Genomic DNA, 25,150 nt, shown 5'->3' with positions numbered 1-25,150 from the left:
TGTTGCGGTGTGTGGGCTTCTCACTGCAGTGGCTTCTCTTGTTGCGGAGCACAGGCTTTAGGCGCATGGGCTCAGTAGTTGTGGCTCACGGGCTCTAGAGCGCAGGCTCAGTAGTGTGGTGCACGGGCTTAGTTGCTCTGTGGCAAGTGGGATCTTCCCGGACCATGGATTGAACCCGTGTCCCCTGCATTGCAGGCAGATTCTTAACCAATGTGCCACCAGGGAAGTCCCTAAAATAGGCTACTTTAAATGGCCAATTTTTAACAATGTTCTGTAAAATTTTATAAATCACCATGTGATTTGCAATTTACAAATTGAATCTATGTATTTTATATATACATATATATATACCCATCCAGAAATACTATTGTAGAAATATTTAAAGTATTAATATATGTATGTACCTTGTGTGTTAAATATAGTTAGAATTTTCCCTAGGGTTTTTCTCTCTCTCTGAATATGTGTGTGTGTGTGTGTATTCTTAGAATACTCTTTGCCTCTTGTTTTTCTAATTACTGACTCGTTTTGAGATTATTGTACTCAAGTGCAAGAAATAAATATGCTGAATGGCAGGGGTATTAGACAACTGGGTAAAATGTCAAAATTAGAGTGACATAAAATAAAAAATCAGAAACTTAAAAAAGTAGAAAATGAAAATACAACCTTGTGAAAGGTTTCCATTGTAATATACATGCATATTAATGAAAATAAGACTAAATTGGTTGCTGAAAGATATAAATGGACAGTAGTACTTTATTATTACGTTAGTAAGAAAAGATTTTGACAGGAATGGGAAATTCTACAAATTCAAAGGATTTTCATGTATATAATTTTCACTCAGTGGTGAAAGTTATTTACATAGCACTTCATGTGCTACTTTAAAAGTAGACCATTAATACTCAGAACCAGTACCTAACCCCTTTTCATTTTTTTTCTACCTTCTGTAATGACTGTTAAAATGCAAATCCAATCAATCTGCCTCTAAGTAGATACCACTATGTAATAGACACATGTTTAAGACATAGTAAACATAGGAACATAGGCTGGATTTCAGCAAGTCAGAAATGGTAATAGAAAAAAAAGAAAAAAGACTGATTCCAAGAACAAAATGTAATGACTAAGTCATTTTTCACTTTTTCTAGATATGGGCAGAGTTTTTAATGAGTTTTTTAAATGTTTCGAGAAGAGCAGGTATTGCTGAATGGTATAATATTTGGGACTACACTTCCAATGTATAAATTACAAGGCTGATGATTTATATTACTTTATTTTGACATTTAGAAATAGCTCAAGTATAAATATTGTAAAATGTGTTTTTCTTAGTTTTTTTTTTTTTAACTTGAGAGTGAAGGTAAAAGAAGCTACTTATAAATACTACTAAGTCCATATCTACTTGTTCCTAAATAAATCTTGATATATCATAAGGATCAAATGATATGGATATCCTAACTGACTCCAAACCTGAGTCTGCTCTTTCATGAGAAGGGAAAGGCCTTTATCAAAGTAAATGGGTGAACAAACTGTACACCTGATTCTACTGAAGAAAAAAAAAGACATTTCTTATAATATTAAAGTCAACTTGGGGAAAAGAAGTTAGAGATCCAGGCCTCCCCCTCATTTGTGGGACCTGGAGAAATAGTCTAAATTTAGGCCTTCATATCACATGCTTAAATTTTTATTTTTCATCAGTGAAACTTTATTCTGGAGTATATCTAACTTCTGCCAGTGTAATGAAATGGTTGTTTACACCACTAAGTTTGGGGTAGTTTTTAATGCATCAATACATAACTGGAACAGAATGGGGTACTGCCATTGTTCACATGCCTAAATATTTAAAAGATATAAATCGAGTTAACATATATACATGTAACATATATACATATAATCGATTGACATATATATACTATTGATACTATGTATAAAATAGATAACTAATGAGAGCCTACTATCTAGCACAGGGAACTCTACTCAATGTTCTGTGGTGACCTAAATGGGAAGTAAATCCACAAAAGAGGGGATATATGTATACGTATTGCTGATTCACTTTGCTGTACAGTAGAAACTAACACAATATTGTAAAGCAACCATACTCCAATAAAAATTAAAAAAAAAATTTTTTTAGGTCAAGCATGGTCTATGATCCTACATTGACAAATACAATTTCATAACAACTTGGAAAACCAAGTTAGAATCCTGAATTCCTAGACTACTTGGAGTTCCATGCTGGACTGTGGGGACTGAGGAAAGCACGCTTAAGCCTGTAGTCTGTGTCCATTCTCTTGCCACCCCTATTTCCATTTTGCATGATGAAGGGCTTTGTATACATTCAAGGAGACACCACTGCCTACTCTCTGGCTTCCCCTCAGTGAGCCACCCCTTTGGGCTACGGTTGTGCACACCAGCTCACCTTCAAGAGGGAAGAGGCTTGAACAGATCTTGAAAGCAATCTTAAGACCTTTTATTTTTCCTACTGAGGATTACAGTCTTGAGTACTTGTACCCTGGCACTGACAGAGAGATATGAACATGCCATTTGCTTCATGTGAACATATTCCCTTGCTCCGTGGACTCCTCATGCCATGTTGGAAGGAGGGAGGGAGGGGTTCACTCTAAAGGGCGGGGCCTAGAACTTGTAGGGCCCAAACTTCCTGAGCATCTTATATGTGGGGCTTGTCAATCGCATTATTTTCAACCCATCACAGCACATTCAAGGTGTACCTTTTGACATGCATCTGTACCCCACCCCCAAACCTCAAATTGTTTCAACTCCTGACCTGTAAGGAAAAGTCATTTGGGGAAGTAAACGTGTCAATGTGTCAATAAACAGCCCTGCACGATGGGGAAAAAAAAAGAAAAGGTATTGCCATCATAATGATAGTAAGTCTCCCAGTCTATGAACATGGGATATCTTTTCATTTATCTAAATCTTTCAGAATTTTCTTCAACAATGTTTTATCGTTTTCAGTGTCCAAGTATTGCAAAAATTTTTGTGTTAAATCTATTTCTAAATTGTTTTTTATGTTATTGAGAGTGGAATTGTTTTTATAATTTAATTTTTGGTTTGTTGCTAGTGGATAGAAATGTAATTGATTTTGTATATTGCTCTTGTATCCTATGATCTTGCTGAACTTTTATTCTAGTACTTTTTTCAGTGAATTCCTTAGGATTTTCTATGTATAAGATTCATGTCATTTGTGAATAAAGACAGTTTTACTTCTTCCCTCTGTCTAAGCACAGCACTGCAGCTCTGCCCTCTACAGTTCATTTTTACCACAGAATGAGTCAAAGATATGAAGAAAGCCTGAATACACCTTTCACAAATATTTGTAAATGGAAGTTCACTAATAAAGTTGAAGGAGATATATCAAAACATAGCCAGTCATTCTGAAGCTAGAAAGCAAACACTCCATATTGTATAGAATTAATGGGTGCACAGTCCTTTACCGAGTATTCTGTGTGACCAGAGAAGATAGCATATAGAGACTTTACCTTCAGGTAATTTAGTATCCAGCTCTGAACATAAGAAACATAGACACAAAGAAGATAGCTTGCAGAAAAGTGCCACGCAATAGGTACTGCGAATCTTCTAGGAGGGAGGTGTCATTGTGAGCTATGGTAATCAATTAATAGGGGAAGTGAAATTTGAATGTGGTCTTGGAAAATGATTTTATGAGGAAGAGGAAGGAGTAAGTTACAGATGATATAAAACAAGTGCAAATTTATGGTGGAGGGATTATAGAAAATGTATTTAGAGCTTTACAGAATGTATACATTAGATAAAAGAATGTAATTGAGAATATCTGAAGATATGATTAAAAGTTAATCGTCAGGACAAAGTGTGGATGATTTGGAATGTTAAACTAAGGGATTTGGATTTTATCCCATAAATAATTGGAAAAATTTAAAATTGCTAACCACCCTACAAAAAGAGTCATGGAACAATAATATTTGTTGATTAGATATAATCAAAAAGAAAGCAGGAAGACCATCTTTTTCATCCTTCACCCCTTCACTTTCTAAGTGTAAGGGCCACAGTAGGTAAAGGAAGCAGAAATATATTTGTTAAATCATTGAAATGAAGAATTTAAATATACGTTATGTAGACACGGGAAAACCAAGGAAATGGAAGAGCATAACTCCAAATTCTGATTCAGATTGACAGTGATAACTTTGACACAAATAGGGGAAACTTGACACAGGGAATGTGTCCTTTATCCATAGCCCCTGGGCTAGGAGAGGCGCCAAGTTTGCACAGCTGATGAGTGGTAGGGCTGGGATTTGAATTTACCTTGTCTGATTTTTAGAGACTATGCTTTTAACCAATGTTATACCTCCTTCCTGAAGTGTTTATCGATTCATGTAGAGACACAGATCCAGGGGATGCAGATGGAATGTACAATTAGGGGAGAGATAGGTTGGCTAGGTCCTATTTTCCCAGAGTAGGATGGGGAAATCTACTCCTAGAATCACCTATCAAACCAAATTTCAAATATTCTAGGCACAGAGGACTGAAATGTTAGAATTCCTTATTTCGTAGTATGTTATTAATGACAGGTTTTGAAGAAAATAAACAGGGAACATACCTACACATAAATTATTACAGTTGGAAGTTACAGAAGAAATATTTTTAGTGAAAGAAGGTGGGAGTATGAAATGGTAGTCATATCAAGTGAAGTCTTTCATGACAGACATACACAAATGTGCAGTTAGTAAAGAAGGAACTGCAGCAGATTAGGAGCTTAAACTTGCCAAAGATCTGGTGCTAGAGATGAAAGAAAGGATTGAATTAAAGCTCTGGTGGAAAGGTTAGTCTGGATAATAGGCCTCTTGAAATATCCTGAATGGATGAGAACCAAGTGTAGGAAAATGTGAGATGGGGATAATTCATTCATTGAATTCAAGAATTCATTCCTTCAAGAACTGTGTTAGTCATACATTTTTTAAAGTACATTCTTATCATGGAAAGTAACATGAATATTTCAGGATTCATCTGTTTTTTTTCTTGCCCTAATATTACATCTCTATTCTTATTTCCATCTGCCTCTCCCTCCCACTCCAATTATATGACTTGAAACAGTGTGTTTGCTGTAGGCTCTTGAATATGTATGTATATTTGAATATTATTTAAAATTTTATGAAGAGTTTGGGAATTTAAATGTTATATATATTTTTATATTTTTTTATTCAACACTTGATTATTAAAAACTTTGTTCTTGTGTGTATCTCTATTTTTTTATGCTGCACAGTATCCATTATTTTCAGCAATATATATATATATATATATATATATATTATTCTCATAGCACTGGGTCTTTGGTTCCCTGCAACAAAAAATAAATCTTTAATGAACATCATTACGTCCTTTCATAGATTTAAGTGGAAGTGCATCTGGTAAGTAGATCAGAAGTAGGATTGCTGTTTTGTAAGCATAAGTTTAATTTCTCTAAGTACTTAAGTACTTCCGGGTTGCTCTCCAGAATAGCTGCACCATCCATACTCCCATCAACAGTATATGTTATAATTTCCTGAAATTTTCTTTGATATTTGCTACTCTCTGAACTTCATCTTCTATCTTACTAATGTGCCCCTCAAATTTATCCCTTTTGCTATTTATAAATACCTGTATTTCATCCTTCATTTCAACAGATATGGTTTTCATACTCAACATGTATTTTAAGAGTGTTTATTTCTTTTTCAGGTTTCAAATATCCTCCCTTATATCTTTGAGAACATTTGATACACATATTTTAAATTATTGCTATTTTAGTACAATTAGCTGGCTGTCTTTGCTGCATGTGGACTTTCTGCGTGGTTGAATTTCTCTGAGGTTTCATTTTGGTTTTGGTGATCCTTATCATGTTCAGGTGGAAAAAGAAACTGGGCAGAGGGCATGAAAAGTCTGTTCAAGGTTAATCCCTTCTTAGTCAGTTTAGAATGAGGGACACTTTAGGGGAATAGTGGGATTCTGCCCCTCTTTGTTTGCCTTCCTCCCCCATAACCATACAATTCTGAAATGATGCATACATGCATCCTAGTTATTGCTTTTTAGCAAGAGTGAGCTCCCTCAGTTTTAATCACCAACCTAACTCCTGATGTGTGTGGTTGCAGGTTTAGAAGAGAATGCCCAGGGTTCAGATAGTTTTTCTTCATTTGTCATTATTTCCTCATTTTCCAAGCTGGGTTGAGTTTCACCCTATTGGTATTAACATCCTGCCTGGCAGACTCCAAAATGGCTTTGAAGGAGGTGGCAATGGTCTCTTTTTCAACTCCCCTCCTACTAGAATAGAAGCTCTATTTGGGCAGGAGTTTGCTGCTTTTGCTCTCTATTGAATTCTCACTACTTCAAAGAATACTCTGCACATAGCAGGTACCCTAAATTTTGAATGAGCAAGAAAAAAATGAATGCCAGGAAAAGAAATTGGAACAAGTAAAACCCTCCGCCTTAGCCTATTTTGTTATCCTTAGAGCCCACTTTTCTGCCTGCTGTTGTTCCTTTTCCACTCGCTAACCTCACTGTAGATCATACTCCAAGGACTTCTCACACACCTTTTAGTATTAGATGCACCAGCTTTCCTCTTATCTGTGACATTCCTGGGGTTGTATTCACGGAATGGAGAACATATCATGTTAGTTTTCCATCTTATCAGAAAAAGCTGACTTTATCGAAAGTTTTCATGATATCCAAATCTCTCATCTATTTTCTTCTCAAGTTACTCCCACTTATGCAAATTTCTTTGAATAACTTTAAAATTTCAAGAGTCTAATCAATTATTAAGCCAGGGTTTATAATTGTCTCCTATAGGATGAATCTATGATGAATCTATTCCTTAGTGCATTTTCCTGAAATATAACACAGCCAGTGACAAAGCATCAGCAATTGGTAGCTACTGGATCCTCATTTCTGATCCCCCAAAATGGAGTTTGCCAACTACTTTGCTATATGAAAACAAACGTAAAAGTCACAAACAGTGAAATGAAATAAGTATTCATAGAAGCAGAGTACACTGGACAAAAAAGAAAAGTGGGATAAGAAAACATGCAGACACTGACTTAACCCTTAATCATTATATAATTCTGGTGAGCACATTGCTTCTGAGGCTGTTTTTACAGAGGTAAAATGGGGATAAAAAAGCCTTGTCTGCCTGGCTCACAGAAATTCTGTGAGAATAAAAAGCAATGGATGTTTATTAAAGTACTTTATAAACATTATAGAGCACCATAATTATCAAAATAAGAGGAATGTTTGCTTCTTTTTGTACCTTTCTGTTACAAATGCTTGTTTTGTTTTTAAATTTTAATATTGTTTTTCTACTACTCAGTGATTGAACACTGACATTCATATATATATATATATATATATATATATATATATATATATATATATATATATATATGCCTTCTGCAAAAAAAGGTTGTTATGGCCATAGAGTAATACATTTATGTGCTCAGTTTCTTAATTTAAAAAAATTCTATTTTGATTCCCTGGTAGAGAAAGTAATTGCATTCTAATTTAGATTTTGTGTAAATTATAATAATTTTTGGATTAAATAAGATGGTTCATGAGGCTATTTGTTGTTGTTGCACTGTTAAGAATACTTTTCATTTATGCAAACTTATTAATTGTTCCCTATCAGAAGTGAACCATCATCCAGGTAAATAAAGATTTGGTCTAAAAATCTTTGGTTTTGGTTTTCGAATTCATGCAATGCCATCGCTATCTTCTTTACAGTTTGGATAACTTATTCTAAATTACCCAGAAAAAAGAGGTTAAATAAAATAAGTATCTACAAAAACAAGAATGCACTTGGGTTGGTTTTTTTTTTCTTTCTTTTTTTTTTTTTTTTTTTACATTCTCTAAGTCTCAGGAAAAAATAAAAGAAAAACAAAGGAAAAGGAAATTGTACTCAAGTCACATAGACATCTAAAGTCTTTGACTTATGTGAGATCTTCTGTTTGGTAGAAGATATAGAGGAAAAAAGAGGATATTGAATTTCTGACAACATGCATGCTTAGTGCTTTGCTACCAATGAGGTGAGCACATATTTATTTATTTTTCCTGTGCTTTCTGAATTGAAACCAGTACATTATAAGCTTATCTTACAAATGCTTGCCAAAAAAAAAAAAACCTACCACAAACAAAAGAACTTGCCATTTATTTTCTATTAGTTCTTTTTTCCCCTGAGGTGACTGCCCTACACAGAGCCATTTTAACTCCTCGTGTCTTTGACAGTGGGAACATCTTGACGTCACTCCAATTCCAATATGTTGGAAGAATCAAAACACATTTACTTTAAAATTCTGAAGCCTATTAATGATACCATAGAAATACATCTCTCTTATGAAAATTCTATTAATTTTACCTTTGTTAACATGTTTCAGTGCAACTATGTGATTAACGTTTCACTCTGTGCTGACTGCAGCTGTAGCAACTGCAGCTGCCAAGAAAAAGAGCAAAATATGTTTCAAGCCAAAGCAAACAGCAAGGCTGCCACAGATGCCTTATTCATTCATCTTTTATATCTTGGTTTGTTGTGCTTTTCTTTCTTATTCTAACTGTATAATGAAATACTATGATCACTGTCATCATTCCTAGATTAAAGCTGAGAGAAAGAAGGAAACCCTATCCCAGCACTGATTTTCAGCACCTTTCACTCTGGAAATTAAGCAACAAGGGGATTTTCATTTGCTTCCTCATTGGAAGCGGGCTGCTGTGCATCTACAGGGAAGGAAGCGCAGGTCTCTGTCTGCATTCTGGGGTATTAGCAGCAGTAAGCTTTAACAGCAAGGATCTGAAGTATTTAAGCAGATCATTATGGGGCAGATCCTGCTGGCCTTATCAGGAAGCTCTTACTAGCTTCTTGTCCACCGCAATTTCATTAAGCCCATAGATGGAATAAGCAATAGGAGAAAACTCCAGAATGGGCATTGCTAGAGCTGGTGACACTTCCCGACGGCAATAGGCATATCAATGCCCTGATAACAATGCAGTGCTAGTGACCAATGAAAGACTGCATTTAAACTAAGAATCTGAAAGTGTGAGTGTGTATGTTATTACCAGAGGACTTTCTTTTATTTACACTCTGTTGATTTCAGCTTGCTCTAGACCTTTGGTGTAAACAAGTTAAGCAGTAGTCAGGATTTACTTTTTTTCTCCTTTTACTTAGGATTGAAATTTGCTTACTGCAGTTTGAGATGTAGAGGCCACGACATGTGAACTCATGGTGAAAAGTCACAGAACAAGGGGAATTCATGAGTGAGAGGGCATGCTGAACTTACTGGCCTGCCTGACCTCTGCTGCAAATATTACTCACAGAATCAGTAGCATTCACAATGCTGACAGAAAGATTGTAAGAGGTCAGCAAAGGGTGAACCTGCATGAGCATCTTGGTACTAAACCTTTGAGAATTATGATAAACTATTAGTTATATAGTGGCAACAACTGAAATGCAACTGTTCATTTAGTTCCCTTTTTGCTTTTTGACATGTGCCCAATTCAATAGTGAATAAGTTCTCTGTTGTAGAAAAAAATACAGAAGCTGCAGAAGATGTCAAGCCCTGGCATGCTTTAATAGGCAGTTGACAATGAATAAAAATAATTTGAAAAGAGAGTATCTTAGAGTATTCCAGCCTTGCTCCTCTGTCCCCTTGGGTTGCTTATCACTTACTGAGAATCACAGGGCCTCCTACCACTGTAATCTCTACTTTGTCCTCAGAGGATATGAGGATTTTCTAGAGTCAGTGGTATTTGATAGATTTTTCTATACACGGGGTAATGTCAAGCCAGGGAAATGCTGATTCATCAATTTCTTAAATATTTACTGTGCAGCTACTATATGCCAGGACTTGTGATAAGCACTGGGTAGACGGTAGACTTGTTTCCTGCCCTTTTAAGCTCAGTCCAGGAGGGAAAATGCAGGTTCAGATATAATGTGCTTACTGTGTTTTATGTTACAAACATCTTTTTGGGTTCTATCTTTATTTCCACCAGAGGAAGGGAATGTGTATCTATGGGGTCTTTTTCCATATATTCATTTCATTTTAGGACAGCCTCACTTATGGTTTCCCAATTAAAATTTATCTATACCATTTTTAAAGGGAATGAAGCTTATAAAATATGGGGACCTTCTTTAGGGAAAAGAATACAAGGTCCTAGCATGTGAGAAAATCTACCTATGAGTAATTGTCTAAAATTCTAGAATCCAATGTACTTACTGTGGTATATTCTGACTTCTTTTCTGAGTAGAAGAAACCTTATATTTCATACCGATTCCAAAGAAGGTTAATCTTTTTGTCTGGGTTATTTTTATTTTTATTATTATTATTTTTACAATTTATTTAATTATCTTTTATTTTTCTCCCCCGTTTTTATTTTTTCTTTCTTTATTTTTTTGGACTCACTGCATGTGGGATCTTAGTTCCCTGACTAGAGATTGAACCAGCTCCCCCCACATTGGAAGCACAGAGTCTTAACCACTGGACCGCCAGGGAAGTCCCATGGGTTATGTTTAGTTTTCAGCAAAATAAATGCATATACACGACAACCTCCAAATACTTTCATTAGAGCATGTAGTTCAAGTTCAGGATAACAGACAACTTACAAAACTGTTTTCTATTTGCATACTAGTTTATACGTAAAAGTATACTTCATTTAGGGCTACATTACAACTTCTTAAGATATTTAAGAATATATATGTTGGATGAAAGGATAGAAGAACAGAAAAAAAAGAACAAAGGGAAGATAAGTCAGACCTTTTGTTACAGTTCTTGAGCCAAAGGTAGAAATTTAAAAGTTGAATTAAAAAAAAAATAAGCAAAGTTCAGTAAAGGCATATAGATCCATATTAAACAATTTAAATGTTATTATGCCCACCTTATTTGGAGAAATTTTTAGGATATAAACATAGATAAGGCCCTAATTACAGTAGTTAGAATGATTAAAGAATATTGTGCCCCATACTATAACTTTCACACACATTTTGTGAAGTATTTAGAATCAGCAGACTAAACATATAGATGATTTATTGTGAATTTTAAGTTTTGTAGGAGGCTATCAAATTTGGTATTAATTAAAGCAGTTTAAGAAAAAGTGACATTTATATCTGGTTATACTTCTGTAAATCCTATTTGAAGTATTTTTCTTATGACTTTCTCTCATCACTATAGCAAGATATTAAAAACCTACATTCTATAATAATATAATCAAGCAAAATCTTTTTTCCTCTTTCATAGTATTTTTGTTGAACTTTATTGGAGGAGAACACACATACAGAAAACATGACCTGTATACATACTGATCATAAATGGGCAACTTGATGAACTTCAAGTGAATGACACTCTTTGGTAATCAACATGCAGATTAAGAATCAGAACATTGTGCTTTCCCATGAAGACCTCATAACTTTCTTTTCTTGTTATTATTTACTTCCAACTTCATTTCTGCCATCAAAGACAGCAATTACCATGAATTTTAAAGTTTAATTTTAACAGTGAATTTTAGATTCCATTTGCCTGATTGTTTATATATATGTACACATGTGTATGTAACTCTTACTTTGATATAATTCAAAACTTACAAAAACCTGCAAGAATAATAGAAGGAACTTCCATACACCCTTCACCAGATTCGCTCTGATTAGATTTTGATGTATTGCCAGCTGTCTCTCTAGTTTTCCTTTCTGAACCATTTGTGAGTAAATTGAAAATGTTGTACAACTTTGAGCCTAAATACTTTATTGTGTATTTCCTAAAAACCAAGATATTCTCTTTTATAATTACATTCTATTATATAGTTACAATAGCATTATCAGAAACAGGAAATTTTATAGTATATTGTAAGGTTTTTTAAATTTTTAAATATACTAGGTTATCAATTATTTGTTAATGAATTAAACATAGACTTGAAACTAAACAACAATAACCAGGACCACTCTTTCTTTGTGGCATATTCTCAAGGAGAAAATAACAAACTTTAGGAAGCATGCTTCAAATTAATCATTTAACATGAGCTACAGCTACCAGAAAGCAATGACTTGCTTGGGTCTTCAGTGAGGTCCCTGGATTTCAACAATTTTTAAATTGATAGAAAAACCTGTCTCTGATTCCACCCCCTTTTTTTTCTTGATAGACAACAGAGTCCAATGACATTAAAAGTCATCTTCCTTTATCATCTATTCTGTTATCATTTGGTTTGTTGGTATAAATACTATTGATGACATTTCTTAAGGTACAAAGATGAACAACTTACCATTCCATTTTGAGTTATTTTGTATTCCTTAAGCTAAACTTTTTGAGAAAATGTGACGTCTAGCATACAATCCAGTACATAATACTTTGAAAAATAAAGATGAATAAAAAGCATCTTTGCTTTTAAGGAAATTCAAAACTAATAGAATGACAGACCTCTTGTATAAGAAAAACGTCTTATGTGTAGAAGAGAGCACAAGTGCACTAGGGATTGTGATGAGGGAAAAATCATTTCTACTTGGGTGATCAAAGAAGGATTTTTGAAAGAGCTGTCATTTGAGATGTGTCATGAAAGATATGTAGGATTACTATAGGTGATAATAGATGAAAGGCATTGAAAGGAATATGAGTCCAACATCACATAGGCAGAAAAATGCCAGGCAAATTTAAGGTATTGAAGAGTCTGATGGTTTAGCTGGGCAAGAAAGAAGAAATATTACTGGAACAATTGTAAAGGGCTATAAACAACTGGCTAAAGAATTTGTATATTAGTAGGTCTGGGGACAAGTGAACATTATTTTTATTTGAATAGGTGCTATATGCACATGATTCAAAAGTAGAAAAACTCTCCATTCTACCTTGTCCCTCATCTGCCCTGTTCTCATCTTTTACCATGAATAAATGCTGTTCTTAGCATCTCACGAGTTTATGCACATGTAAGAATCAGTAATATAAGTTATAAATTTCCCTTATTTTGGCAGCACATTATACATCCTTTCTTGAAGAGCTTTCCACGTTAATATATATGGAGTCTTCTCATTACTTTTTTACAGTTATGGAATATTTCATCAAATGGAACTCATGATTTATTTAAGTAACACTGTATTGATGGTCTTGTTGCTTCCAGAATTTTCCAAATATATATGTTTTTGCAATGAATACATTTGTATATAAGTAATTTCACATGTAGGTAATTATTTAGGCTAACTTACCTAAGATGTAATTAAGTGGAAATGCATATACCCATTTTTCATTTTGGTAGCTATTACCAAGTTGCCTTAGATAGACGTGCACCAATTTATATTTCAACCATGGATTTGCATGGATGGGAGCACCTGTTTCTCTATGTGTTTGCAGAAGCTTGTGTTATCAAAGGATGTGTCATTCTGATTGGTGAAAGAATACTAACAAACTATAGTTTTAATTACAGCTTTCTTACTATGAGCTAACTTGAATATCCTTTAAAAGTCACCTACATTTATTTTTCTATAAATTGTTTGCCTATATGCTTGCCTATTTGGTGGACTGTCAATCATAAGCTCATACATTTCTAGGAACACTTCCTATATTAGAGAAATTATACTATATACTGCAAATACTGTTTCTCAATTGATCACTTGTAGTTTCACTTTGTTTACAGGATTGTTTTTCCATGAAGAAGTTTTTTTTTTATCCTATTCAGGGTTATCCATCTTTAATCTTATGGCTTCTGGACTTCAAGTCATAGTTAGATACACCTTAACCACTTTAAGGTCATCAAGGAAATGTCCCACATTTTATTCAAAAGCCTTCATTTTTTTTCTACCTTTAATTTTTTAATCCACTGGAAATAATCTTATTATAAGCAGAAAAAGATATGGATCCACTCACATTATTTTTCCACAAAATTGTAACTCATTTTCCTTCACTAATTTGAGATTTAGTATTCATCTATTTCTGGATTTTCTGTTCTTTTCCGTTCACTACTCTCTCTGTTCACGTACTGCAATTATTAATATATTTCACTTCTGGAGCATTACTACCAAATAACCTATGATATTTTAAACAATGAATTAAAATGAGAAGAGATAGGGAATGATGAATAGCTGAAACATGGTGATGGCGCAGATTAGAAAGTAAGTGTGGTTTAGGAAAAGTACTGTGGTGAAAAGTACTTAAGATTTATTTGCTTAAGTCAAAGCTATGATAAAAATGGTGAGCACTTTTATGACAAAGGAGTTACTGTTAGGAATATATTTGTTTTTAGAAGAAGAGATACTTTGGTAGCTCTCAACAAATGAATTTTATACTTTTACTACACTGATATTCAGGTTTGCATTGTATTTTATATCATCTCAGAATTCTTTGCTAATGAGCATTCTCTTTGTTGCTTTAACACAGCCTTTGAGAAGATTTAGCTTATCTCTTATCCTCTTTTATCACTTCCTAGTTGTTATTTTGAAGCCCCTCTCTTCTATAGGCTTTTGAGGCATTTAGGAGCTGAGGGATAAGAAGCAGGTCTGCTATCCATACTCTCTCTTTATCTGGAGGACACCTAAAAAATGTATATCCTTGTTGTTATAGACTGAATCATGCCTCCCCAAATTCATATGTTGAAGCCCTAATTCCCAGTCTGACTCATTTGGAGATAAGACCTTTAGAGAGGTAATTAAGGTTAAATGAGGTCATAAGGGTGGGGCCTTAATCCAATCCTCTTTCATAAGAAGAGGAAGAGGAGCCAAGCTGGGGTGGGCACACACTAAAAAAAGGCCACATGAAGACACGAGTGAGAAGGTGGTCACCTGCAAGCCAAGGAGAGAGGTCTCAGGAGAAACCAAATCTGCCGACACTTTGATCTTGGACTTCCAGCCTCCAGAACTATGACAAAATAAATTTCTCTTATTTAAGCCACCCCATCTGTGACACTTTGTTCTGGTAGCCTTAGCAGACTAATACACTTATAAATAGGCTAATGGCAAACTTCTTGGCAAACAAGCTAATGGTATTAGTTAATGGAAGAGTTCTTATCTATGGGGCATTTTTAGCAGGATGTACCTGGTTGCATAGCATTCCTTATGTTAAACATACCTAGGATCCATGTACATATGGGGCATAAGTTCCTGGAAAATATGTGCCTATTTGGATATTATATGGAGATGTTTCATAACGGATACTACTTACTTTTCATGTAAATAACATCCCAGAGTCTATCTGATGCAGTAAGAAAAGATCCAGAGAGTCCTAGATCTCTCTCTCTCTGCTTCTCCCTGGGCCTCTAGATCCTAGCCTTTTAGGTCCTCAAAATGATGAGCAAATCCCTGATTCTTATGAGCCTTATTTAACATTTTGATCATTTGTATTACCTCACTGATAAGTCTGAGGAATTATTTCATGCATAATATATAGGTTCTTAGATGAGTGCGTTAGATTTTTCCTATGTTAAGTTTATTTAGAAAAGAATATATGTCCACTATTAACTGATGATGAAACATAGAGCAATGACTTTTCTACATATCTAAGGCATTAAGAGAATTCAGATGTGGAAATTAGGCACAGTGACTGTACCTCAACAATGCACATCACCTTAACTGGTAGGAATATCCACTGAAGTAGAAATACTTTGATTTTACAGTGTAATCTGCCAAGGACAAGATATAAACTATCTTCAGTTTTATTCATCAAATAATTATTGTGTTGGAAGTGAGCCTGAGAGATCATATTTAAACAGTCTTTCTATTTCAAGAGCTTCCGATTATACACATCGAAAGAGAAAATTACTTAAGTATAGAACGTATCCAAAGGAACTTCCCAAACATCTTACAGTAACACATCACAGGGTCTAATAACCCTAACAGTCAAAATGATTTACTTAATGTCTCAATGTAATGACTCCTGTTGTAAATCTTAAAAATTCCTACTCTCCTATTCTCAGTGGAAAGAAGAGTTGCTTGCGATTTCAAGCCCCTTCCCTTATTTATTCATTTGCATTCTATGCCAGTGAATTTCACTGACACACACACACACCCTCTCTCTCTCTCTTTTAATAATATGAGTAAAAGTTATCCCATAATGACATCAATCCACCTTGGTTGTTATAAACTACTTTTATGATGCTATAGACAGCACTACTTGCCTTTAAAACTAAACTCATGATATTCACAGAGATTTTGAAAACAGTTTAATGAAATATACAAAGTAATTATCTGAATGAAAAAAGAACCATCCTAAATTGGAAAGAACAACTTAAGTTTTGGATTTGTCATTAAGGAGTTTTATCTTGCCCACATCTCTATCTTTACCATCCTAGCCAGCTGTTAAGCTATACTATTTTTTTTAATTGAAGTATAGTTGATTTACAATATGCTATACTATTCTAAAAAATTATCATGGGAAGGCGACTCCATAACTTCCCTTGGTGTTATATGTAATGTTATTTACATTCAGAATGCTCTCTCCATGTCTAAACTAAAATATTTAGCTGTAATTCATGACAACTGTTTCCAGTTTCCCCTTTCTCCCTCCCCCAATCCTCTTCAGTAGCCTGCAGAATTGATATACTATCTGCTTTCCTCCTTTAATTTTACTTTTTTTATAACAAAGATGTCATAAGGTGCAGTATCTGAAACCGAAGTTTTTGTTTTAATAGTGAAAATGTCAAACACTGTGTAAGACCACTAAAAGAGATTTTTCACTGTGAGAGTCATTTTAGCATGAGTCAAATCACATGGCAGTCAATTTTATTCTCTGATTACACATACATATGCAATGAATTTAATCTGTGGGAGAAGCTCTTTCCTCTTTTCTTACCCTGCCTTATTCTTTTTTCTCTCAATTTTTGCATTCTCATTTCCACCTTTTTTCCTAAAGTATCTTTTGAGTAATGACTATGTGTTAGTCACTCTGAGAAACATGAACTTTACTCTATCAAAGGAATTTCACATAAATTATCTCTTTAGCCCTCTTTAAACATTTGCACTAGGGAAAAATATGTGAATCATCCAGTCCTATTTTATTGGAGCCAAAGTTAGTTGTGAGTATGTGTGTGTTTATTCATCTGATACAAACTATTACCTTTCCAAGTGAGTGTGAAGTTACATTCTGGTCTGAAATACAGACATACATGTTATTCTCATAAATCTGGTATGTATTTCAATTTTTTCCTCATTGTGGCATCATTGTGGAATAAAAAAAAATACACTGCAATGAGAGGAAAGAAATTTGATTCTGCAGCTAACTTAACACGTGAACTTGACCGCACTGATAGTCTTTACAGATGTAAATTTCTGTACCAGTAAAACAAAGGTATTTGATTTTACATAGTCCCTAGGATGTCTCTTTTCTCTGGTACTCTCTGAAGCTCTAGCTGATTCTCTGTCCTAGTCTACTACATGAGAGTAGCAGCAAGTGAAAACTATAATGCCTGACCACGAAGATTATCATATGATACTCCTTAGTGTCCATGTATAGAATTCCCTTTTTTGCTCTGGAGATAAAATCTGTGCTCTAAAATTTGTGTTCCAAAATTGATAAATATAAAACTAGCTTTCAACAAAAATTTATTACATGTGAATCATGTGAATCGATATGATTACTTGTTTTGGAAGATACCAGTCATATCACACAGCCTCTTGCTTCAAGAATCTTATCACTTGGTAAGTAATATAAAACAATTATACATATAACTGCCAGTAGGAAGCATTAAATGTCCGAAGTGATGGATAGGAAGAGAACTAAGAAGGAAGGGCCCATGCGAATGCTAAAATGCTAATAAGGCCCAGATCTCAGGTGATGGTGATGGGAGTAAATGAACTGAACAGGTTTCAAGTGAATTAAAATAAATAGGAAGCAAGTGAATTGAACAGATTTAAGAGAGAACCATGAAGGAAATAAACCTGTATCCAAGGGATCTTTCTATTTTTGAGTACATATTACATTTGAATCTCTTTCCTTAGTGGTGTGTGGTTAATCTTCCCTTTAAAATAGGTACAATAAACTTTCATCAAAATCTTGGATTTTGTAAATTGTAGAAGACAATAGCAGAATTATATGTCCTGTGAACAACAACTGTATGGATAATTTTGGAAACAAGGAAAGAGATTCTCTGAACTGTTAGAAACAAAGGATTTCTGTTTTCTTTCTTCTCTCTTACTTCCATTAAGGTTGTCTTTTCTCCTTCAAAGCTATATGAAATATTCTGAATACTAATGTGACAAAGTAAGATGCAATTCCCATATACTGTATTTGCTTATTGATAAATACCTAGTCCTTACCTTTAAGGATATTTAGACAATTCAGTTTGTCCTATAGCCTTGGGGTAGTCAGAAAAGTTAGGCACAATATTTGAATGCTTATCCCTCCTCTTTCACTGTTAGCTATCATTAATCCCTAATGCCTGGAATGGCATAAATTTCTTCTACAAAGGAAGCCCACAGGTCGTTTTTATTGGGAGCATTTTTTTTTTTTACATGCACCACAATATATTCCATTATGTATTACCACGTCTGAATGCAAAACTGTTTTATATGCAGATTTAAGGTAATGAGCACTCAACTTTAAAAAATGGCTCTGGTATCCTGTAGCTTCTCAATAATAATATACTCTTACATTCCAACAGAGAAGGATGGATTATGAGTTTTTCAATTTGCATTAGGCATATTAATTGCAGAGTAGGGCTTCCACATAAAATATCAATGTACTGGAACAAAACATTAATGTACCAGAATATGAACACTTACATTCATTTCTGGAACTTTAAAAGGAATCATCCTTTTTTCTTCCTTTATTTTCTGTTGTTTCTATACCTCCAGAGATGGTACAGTTTTCTTGTTTTTTTTTTTTTTCAGTCAGTTAATGAGAACTATGTAACCTCTGTTTCTCCAAAAATCCCTAATTAGATTAAGTGCAGTAGGGCTTTTCTAGTCATTCTGCTGGGGAACAATACAACAAGCCATTAGGGAATAAGTAATTTAGAGGATCTGGAGGAAGGTTATTTCAGAGTTGCTTTTAAGAAACATGATATGGAAGGTCAGCTTTATGTTGTAGTTGGAAGCAGAGATGTACACTCAACTTTTATTTGCATTACATTATATTTCTCAACTGTGAAGAGACGACCTAAACTTGTAAAACTGTAATTGGAAGTTTTATAAGTAATTTTCAGCTGAGGTTTGGCACTGTAACTTTAACTGTAGAGAACTGTGTATTATGATATTTTATTTCAAGGAAGTACTTGAATTATACATGTTCTTGTAAGCATAAGACCAAATGTCCACTGAAAAATGAACAGAAATATAATAAACAGATGAGCAAAATCCTTGTGTTTTACTTATCTTAAAAGGTTTGATAACTAATATAAATTAGAGATGGAGATTGATTAGACTGGCATACAGATTTGAATATTTAAAAATACGTTCTCTACAATTTGTAATGTGGATGTCTTCCTATGTTGAAAAGATAAAGCCTCAAGAAGAGATAAAGCCTGAGATTTAAACACACAGACTACATTTTTTTTCCCCTGAAGCCTGTACATAAGATACAGATTCTAAGAAACTGATGAATATTCATGGCATGAAATTCTCATCTATTGTATCCTAAATTGTTACTTCTTTCCCACTATATTTTATTCCATATTCTTTCTGATGCTTAATGAAATTTGTGATTTTATTATCCCCAAACAGCAGTAAAATGGGGACCTACATATTTCAAAACCATTTGGAGAAAGACAATATTTGAGTTTACATGCTACAGCTGTAAGCAAGGAATTATCTCACTAGGAAAGAGAAGAAATACCACCCATATAATCCAATAGGAGACTTGATTCATTTTGTGTCTGGAGCAATCTGTGCAATGTTACAAACTGAAATGAGTTTCCTTTTCAATCTTCAGGTGAAAAAAATAGTGAGAATGCCCTGTTTTCTCTGTCAATGTAAATTATTTTCTTAACTCTTCTTAAATCATGTGTGTTTGTATGTGCCTGTGTTTTATTTTGCAGTGGTAACTTTGACCTCCTAATATTATAAGGCTAAGTGTGTCATGGGACAAAAATGAAGGTAAGATAGACTTTTCTTAGCAATAAAATACAACCCAATCTATGTAAAAGTAATTTTCATACCTCATTAAAGAAAAAGCACTGCGCAACATGAATGTTCCTTTGCTATAGCATGTTGGCTGAAAAACAAGCATATATATGTATGCTCAATGAGGACACCAGGGTAAATCACTGCCATATAAACTCTCCCTGTATCTGTTGGGTGCTAACATTTTGAGAAATGCTGAAAGTGTGTTATTCTCATTTTATATTACATATAGTAGGTGTATTTTACACTCAAGGAATTTGATTTCTAGTAAGAAAGCCAAATAAACTATTGCAATTATTTTATTTATGGGCAATTCTTTCAACCAGACTTTTATTTCCAGATTTTTTTTCTTCTTGTTTGAAATGCTACATAACACAAGATGCTGCCTGTTTCTGTGCTTTTTTTATATCGCATACATAGATGGAAAGTAGGTTCAAGTATCTCATTTGAAAATCTTTTAATTCCATCAGTTGAAAAGATAACACCTTTTCAGAATTTGCTTTTCTTGGTAAACATCACTAACAAAAGTGTAATGCTTATGAAGGATACCATAAGTCTTAATTTGATACATAGAGCAATTTGAGTTTTTATGAACTTTTATTATTTAATAAAAATTGCTTTTGGATCATAAAGGATATTTTTAGAGGTAGTGATTAAATGCACCTGCCCCTCCTCCCAATGCATCTGCCTTCTATGGCCTCAGATTAAAATCAAATGAAAATTAACCTCAGGTTTAAAGTGATGTTAACTGAATTCAGGAATCTTACGATGTCCTTTACTTCCTTTGAAGCATCATTTGACAACACAAGTATAATTTCAGCATAGCTGTTGCCTTTTAGCTGTAGTTTTTATTTTTTAATTCTTGTGGGGAAAGGGATTTAATCTCTCAAACTTCGTTGGTAAATTACATTGATGAATGCATTCTGACAGGAAGCAATACTGAAATGAAAAGGACTCATGTGTAAGGGTGGGAATAACTATTCTAAGAGCTTTTTCATGGTGCTCGTTGCCAGGGAAACCACTGCTTTGTCTGTACGTGTTTGGAATGGCTGCCTCATTAGAACTCAGGCTCCCAGACAGTCACTTTCTGATACTGATGAAATGAAAGGGATGAACCTATTTCAGCTGATTAACTCCAAATTAAGAAGAATAGCATATTTAAAAGACAGATTTCTAAAAGCTAAACATGTAGAATTATAAGGAAACTGTAAATGTAGTATTGATTAGGCCTTTTCAGCCACTTTGTAAACTGGAAGAATATTTTTATTTTTTTTCCTCTCCCTTTGCCTATTTACATATCAATGAAAGAGTAAGCAAATGGAATATTATATATTAGTATCACCAAATAAACACTGGATGTGATAGATCCTGATATTTGCATAAATATGCACGTATTTCTCTTACTAGCAAGTCATTTTTTCCTTGCAGTGACTGACCTATGTCATGGCTAAAATATTAGCAGACCAGACTGAATTCGTTGACTCAGGGGCATAATAGGTATTGAAAACCTGTGTTAGATACCCACACTGGGGTAGTTTTCATTTTTCTTGGAAGAACCAAAGCAGTGGCATACTCAGAAATTATATGAGTCAATATTAACAACAAAAAGGGCAATATAACTTATTATTGCTCTAAACTTATTTTTTTTTAAAGGGAGCAAGCAGGCATGAAACAATCTCAAATTCAAGGAAGCTCAGACCAACTCACAATGTATCACAACTCAAAACAAACTGCTCTTGCTATGAGACAAATTTCCTTTGGCAATTTGTTGGCATTTAAAATTTCTGGTTTTGATTCATGACAAAGAGATGAACCAGCAGATTTATAAGCTCTTTTCTTTCAAACACAAGTTCTATAAATTGTTTTTTCTGTCATTCTATATAAGTATACTCAAGGTACTAGACTCTTTAATATTATTCTCTAACAATTTAACCTGAGGGGAAGGAAAAGATATACAAAATCCAGACAAATTTTACCCCACGAGATGTTTTAAATTTATGTCAAATACGTTAGCTTTAACCAAATTGACAATATTTTTTCCCCTATAGTACCATTTCAGGAAATGTCAGAATGATATTCTAGACTTTGCAAGCCTAGTTTTGATTGGCAATGTCAGAAATTTGGTTTTACACATGTTAAGCTTAAAATGGCTATTAGACATTTAAGAAGAGATGTTGTTAAGAAATCTTTCACAAAGATAGAATGCACAAGACTTGGTTTTTAACTGAGTGTGGAATGAAAAGAAGGTGGGGATAAATTCAGGGTTTATCATGACTCCCAGGCCTGGATGAGTAAAAGTTATTAACTTTATAGTTGTTCATTGAGATTGGAACTGTTAGAGCAATGGTTCTCAACCTTGGCTACACATGAGCATCATCTGGGAAGTTTTTCAAAATACTAAAGCCTAATATATCCACACCGAAGTAAAATTCAGAGCAAATACGACTACTAGGGATAAAGATGAACATTACATGATAAAAGAGTTAATTCACCAACAAGACATAAAAATCCTAAATGTGTTTGCACTTAACAGCATTTCAAAATACGTAATACAAAAACTGAAGGAAATGAAAAGAGAAAGAGACAAATCCGCCATTATGGTTGAAAACTTTAGCACTCCTTTCTGAGTAACAGATCGAACATGTAGACAAAATATAGAAGGACGTAATGCCATCAACAAACTAGACCTAGTTGACATTTATGGACCACTCCACCCAACAATAATGGAAACACATTATTTTCAAGTTTACATGGCACTTTCACCAAGATACACCATATCATGGATCATAAAACAAACTTTAACAAATTAGTACAAGTTGAAATTTTATAACATATGACCTCAGATCAAAATGGAATTAAACTAGAAATCAATAACAAAAAGATAATTTAAAAATCTTCAAATTCCCAAAATTAAACCACACATTTCTAAATAATCCATGGATCAAAGAGAAAGTCTCAAGAGAAATTACTACAATTAAACTATAAACATATCAAAATTTGTGGGATGCAGCTAAAGAAATGCTTAGACAGAAATTTCAGCATTAAATGCTTATATAAAAACAAAAAACCAAAACAAACAAAAAACCCCAAAATACTAAAGCCTAAGATCCAACCTCAGAGATCTGTATTCAGTTGATAAGGGATGGTATTGATAAGGTCTAGAATGGTATTTTAAAATTGCTCCCCTGGTAATTCTAATGTGAAGCCAGACTTGAGAAACTTTACAGAACTCATCATGGTGCTGCTCAACAGGCCTGAACATTAGAGGCACCTGAAACATTTTAAAAAGCCCAATACCCAGGTAGAATCCCAGATTAGTTAAATCAGCACCTGTGAAAGCAGGGCCCAGAATTTTAAATTTCTCCAGGTGATACCCATAGGAGTCAGGGTTACAAATCATGATACTAGAGCAAGAGAAGTTTAGGTGAAGAGCTGGTTTTAGAAAGAAATATTAAATTTGAACGGGAGCTGGGACTCTCAGCCTGAATGAAGTCCTTAGACACTTGAGTATAAATCAAACTGTAGAGCACAATCTAGATATAAAAAAGTGGATTATGGGAAGATTTTTATAATAATGGAAAACTGAGGAGAGGAGGGATTCATTAGTGACCTTATAAAGAAATTAGAAAAAGGGGGCCAAGAGCAGAAGCTTGGTAAACACTGACCTTTAAGAGGAGGGAAGAGGGAAAAGAACCAGAACTGAAAACTAAGAAAAACAAGAAAGGGATTTGGAAACCTGAGACATTATGAACCCAGGTTATTCCTATTCTCTCAACTCTCTCTCTCCCTCTCTCACTTTCTCTCACTCTGTCCCTCTTCCTCCCTCTTCACTCCTCTCCAGTCTCTCTCATTGGACATTTACTACTCCTTTCTACTCTAAATTTTGCTTTTATCATGGATAATATCTAGGTTGATAAATATAATTTCAGATTCTTTTGACTTAAGTTTATTTTCTCCCACACCTCACATCATAGAACTACTTGGTTTGCAGTGTCCATAACACTTCTTGAATATTACTTCACTCCAAACTATTTCAAATTACATTAACCTTTCATCTATTCAAATGATGGTCTATTTCAAGCAGATTTATGCCAGTATTCTCAATGTTTAAGTCTTTTGTTCTTTGTCATATTTTCCCTGATAATGGCAAGTATTGGCTCTTTCTCAACACTCTTTTCCTCATATATCTTGATATTAAAATTTCATTGGAGAAAATCACATATTTATATAGATTATGGTGCCCTGAATCTCACCTAGTCAATATGAACTACTTGAAAGTTATCTTAAGCAGTTACCTTTCCCCATGTGAGTTATTCCAAATTTTTACCAATGTCTTCAAATCCCTTATTACTGCCACTCCTACTGCAGAAGGTAAATATAATCTTAGCAGAAATTGTGGCTATCATTCAAATTCCCTCAACTTCCTGTCCTAATCTCCTTATGTAACAACTACAAAAGAAAAAACAACAGAATTATAATTGTACTCACTTTCACTCCTGTTTCTCCAGTCACAGAGGATAAGCTGTTCATTTTCTTTTCAGGGATGATTTCTCCACCAGTGATCCTGATTTCTATACTTTCATTTCTTCAATAACCTGAATTCTAATCTCAAATATTTTCAATTTCTGTTGATAATATTTCCTATCGCGTCAAGTCTTTTATTTTCCCCTCTCGTTTCCTCTCCTTCCCTTTGCAGCCAAGCTCTTGAAAAGAATACTCCACGCAATGGTTTTCAAACCTGACTAAATATTAGAATCACATGGGGAACCTTTTGAAGCTATTGGCAACCAATCCCCTTCCCCAGAAATTCTGACGCAATTTCTCTGGAGTAAAGCGCAGGCACTGGCGGTTTTTAAAAACTCCCCATGTGATTCCAATATCTGGCCAGCTTTGAAGGCCACTGTTCTACTAACTCAGACTACAGTTGCTCATTCCCTACTCCAATTAGTTTCTATTTCTGTACTTCTCCTGAAACTGTTCTCTTAAAGGGCACCAATATCTACTTGATTTCCAAGTCCAGTTAAATATTTTTAGTTTTCACATCAACTTTTCATACTGAGCCTCTGTCAAAACTGACCACCCTACTTTTCTTCAAAAGTTTTTGCTTTCTATCGTTTGCACTGCTGCAGTGAAATC

At 34.2% G+C, this 25,150-nt stretch overlaps 1 long non-coding RNA gene across 1 annotated transcript in view; it reads right to left on the bottom strand.

Annotated features, from left to right (window-relative positions):
- The window catches only part of LOC308613731, a 390,671-nt gene extending 365,792 nt beyond the window's left edge, over positions 1–24,879 (bottom strand). Inside the window, exon 1 of the long non-coding RNA XR_014015307.1 lies at positions 24,503–24,879. This is a non-coding gene — a long non-coding RNA (uncharacterized lncRNA). The remainder of the gene's footprint in view (positions 1–24,502) is intronic.
- Positions 24,880–25,150: the final 271 nt, after the last annotated feature.

The sequence above is a fragment of the Mesoplodon bidens genome, assembly GCF_964165515.1.
Source record: "Mesoplodon bidens genome assembly, chromosome: 3".
Taxonomy (NCBI): Eukaryota; Metazoa; Chordata; class Mammalia; order Artiodactyla; family Ziphiidae; genus Mesoplodon; species Mesoplodon bidens.
The sequence above is the reverse complement of the archived record's forward strand: the minus strand, read 5'-3'. Positions and strand labels throughout refer to the sequence as shown.